This window comes from Rousettus aegyptiacus, unplaced genomic scaffold (genome assembly GCF_014176215.1).
Source record: "Rousettus aegyptiacus isolate mRouAeg1 unplaced genomic scaffold, mRouAeg1.p scaffold_m13_p_3, whole genome shotgun sequence".
NCBI lineage: Eukaryota > Metazoa > Chordata > Mammalia > Chiroptera > Pteropodidae > Rousettus > Rousettus aegyptiacus.
Genome location: NW_023416306.1, coordinates 132395436 through 132399006, shown reverse-complemented (window position 1 = coordinate 132399006; position 3571 = coordinate 132395436).

The following is a 3571-nucleotide window of genomic DNA, read 5'->3' as shown; positions in this document are numbered from 1 at the left end:
GTAAATGCTATTCTGTGTGTCATGTTTCTTTTTTCCTCCCGTTATTTTCCAGGAGTTCTGGAGACCCTTATTCTAAATTTAAAAATGTGCTTATCAATCTCTGAGACTCATCAAATTATGAGCTCTGTTAGATGTGAGGGGCTTTACTATCTTGTCAATTTTCTTGTGAAGATAGGCAAAGGTACTTTATAAAAAGAAATACTCTTTCCCTTTGTTACTATTGTACAGTTCTTTTGCCTGGGAGAAGTGGTTGGGGGGAAAGCCAAAGATTTTAAGATTTAATCTCTTTAAGTCTATTTTTATAGTTCCCTTGATTTACTAGGTTGATCGTCAGCAACAAAGGGAAACTTCCTTGTCCCTAGGCTGTTTCTCCTTCCTGGAGTCCCACATCTGGCTTCCCTTTCCTGGGACTCTGACATCCCTCAGATAGCATGTGTGACCTCTCCAACCGCTCACCTCAGGACACCCAGTCCGCTTGGCCCACTGCCTCTTTAGCTCTCCCCTGGGAGGGAAAGACACCCCAGTCTTCTTCTGGTGGGGAGAGTCTGTGGTATAGTACAGCCTCCTTAGTACTTGTCTATCATCTGTTAAGACTTGTGTGGGGCTGGCAGGCTTGTCCAGGTCTGTGTCCAGAGGGTGGCCTTGCAGGTAGCCTTGCTTTACAAAGAGGCTGGACAGATTTGGGAGTGAGATCTCTTCTGAGACCACAAAGGACAGTAACAACAGATGGCCTAATCCGAGTCCTAAATGCTGCAGCTTTACGAATCGTCCATCGCATTCAGTGACTGGAAAGAGTTGCTGAGCACCGCCCCCTCACGGAATTCTGCTGCAATCACAGGCAGGAGATGGCAGTAGTACTTGTAAATGGAATTTCTAACTAAAGGCTGCATCCCTAAAGGGTTTGCTGGGCTGCACCTCTTGGTTCAGTTTCTGCCCCTGGAACTGGCCCAATGAATGTGTATAGCAGACCTTCCCCTGGTCACATGTGGCACTACTTCTCAGGCTACATTCAGGAGTTCTTGTGGACTCAGGCTTGAGCCACCTTACCAACCAGAGCTCCAACCATTTTCCTTCTTGTGCCCCTGCTCCATCTTTCCTAGGGCTCTGGCTGCTCCTCCTATTTGACTCTCAAAGCCAAAGGGCTGTTCACACATGCACGCACGCACGCGCGCGCGCACACACACACACACACACACACACACACAAACATACTTAATCTGTGGCAGGTCTCACCATTCCTTAGAAATCATACACACACAGTTAGGGCCAGGGTGGAACAATGGGAACAGGGAGATGTGTTTCCTGCTTCCTCCCACTCTGCGTCAGCTCTCTCATCTCACAGTCATGGAGGCCAACCCCATGTTCTAGATTTCTACCAAACATCTCTACCTGCTTGTCTTACCACTTCCATTTCAAAGTATACAAAGCTGAAACCGTCATGGTTACCACCAAGCAACTCTTCCTTTCTGTCAATGACATTTCTCTTGTCTTGTCACCCAGACTCAGAACCTGGAAATTTTATTGATTCAACGTGCACACATACTCCATTCATCAGGGGAGAGAAAATCTGGAAACTGGAGCACCAGCTGAGTTATCTCGGATGTGCTTTCTGAACCTCTAAATTTATTACCTGAAACTCCTTGCCATCAGGAGCTGGCGTCCTCATCTTCTCTGTGTGCTTTATAGTAACTCCAGCAGCGGATTTGTCTGGGCTTAGAAATGGACACCACCACTCCACCCCCCACCCAACCCTACCCCCACCTCATCTTAGTCGCCATACATATCTAACGTAGAACCGAGAGTTTCAGAAAGATTTCCATTTTAGCATCCTGGGAAAACTTCAGTCGTTACAATAATATAATTTTCAGTTCTTTTTAGAAAGAAGCTTGCTGCAAATCAAAAGACCATCCACTAGAAAATTAGATCAACGGCCGGTAGCAGGTAGCAGCTCTTTGAGGAAAAAAAACATTGGCGTCGGCCCCTCACGATGGAGCAGTCGGCGTGTGGTCGGCAGAGGGCGCTGTGAGCGGTACAAGGCAGCTCTAGGGGATAGGGCTACCTGCGAAGAATTCGGGCTGCTGAAAATTAAATGTAGTATAATTTAGGCTTTCTAACTCAAAGAGAGAAATGACATAAACAGAAATAAAGAGTCACACTTTAGACAACAGCCAGATTCTAAGGTAAAAACCCAAAGGACTATTTGGGTTGTATTTATAGATCATGTTGTATGGAAAAATACTATTTTAAAAATATTAGAATCATGTTCCACTTACTCTAATAGAGGATATTGAAAGAGAATTTAGTTGAAGGATAGAAGGTTTGGGGTCCCATCTTACTATCCTTCTCATATATGAGAAGGATATATGATCAGCAGAATCACTAGAAACACAGTCTCTCTTTACTTCTCTCTTTCTACTCAACACACAGGTGAACTTGTCAATGTCTAGACATACATGAGATGACTTCCCTCAATAACTCTCAACTATGAGAAGCAGAAGTCCCCACAAGGCATTAAGGGGCAAATGGATAGACAATAAATCCAGCTCAAGGTCTCAGAGAGAATGTCTAAACTTGGTATTGAAGAATGGATAGTATTTACAGAAGAAGAGAGATGGGGAGGGAGAAGAGCATGAGCAAAGGCATAAAAGCAGGGATGTGCAGAGCTCATAATTTAGGGGAAAAGACTGGTCAAAGGTCACTGGATCTAGGACTGTGTGATGGGGAAAGGTAGTAAGAGCAAGACTAGAAAGGAATCTGGTCTCCTTTCTATAGCCAGGATGTATGACCACATGCAAGGAGAAGGCCACTGCATGAGCTTTAGGAATAAAGAACCTAAGCACCAAAGGTTCTTAGAGATCTTCTAAGGACAGCTTCCCCTACCTATTTTCCCTAAGAATCTCCTCTATGGGATCCCTCTGTGCAAAAGAACTCACAAGGTAGGGGATAGAGTAGGTCCTTTGATTCACTTGAGAGATTGATTACAAGCAAGGAATTGAGCCTAGTTTCCTAAGGTGCAAAATGGGGACACTGACCTTTCGTAGTACGTAAGATTGCTGTGAAGGCCAAATGGTTAGAATTGCGCTTTGGAGCTACATGGGCTAGCTGTGAGGACCTTAGCTAGGTAATTAACTTCACTGAGCTTCAGATTCTCTTCAGTAAAATGGTTGTAATAATAGCCGCCTGGTATGGTTGATATGAGATTTAACTGAACTAATCAATATAAAATGCTTAGCCAAAACACGGCATGCAGTAAATACGCAGTAAATATCAGTTACCATAATAGCCGAGAAAATGACAGAATTATGTAAATGATGGGAATTCATTTTCTGAAAATACGTAAGATTTGTTCCCAAAAGAATTTTTGAGAGATTGGCTGAATCGTGCAAATAAATGCAACAAACATCACAGGCTCTTGCAAGCTCTTAAACTTAAAAGTTCCTTAATCAGCTCCAACAAGACGGCCACGCCCCCAACCTGACAGTCTCCGCCCCCACTCGCTGACAGACCCCGCCCCTCGGGGGCTCCTCCCCGGGCCCGCCCCTCGGGCCTGGCTCGGGCACTCTCACCCCGA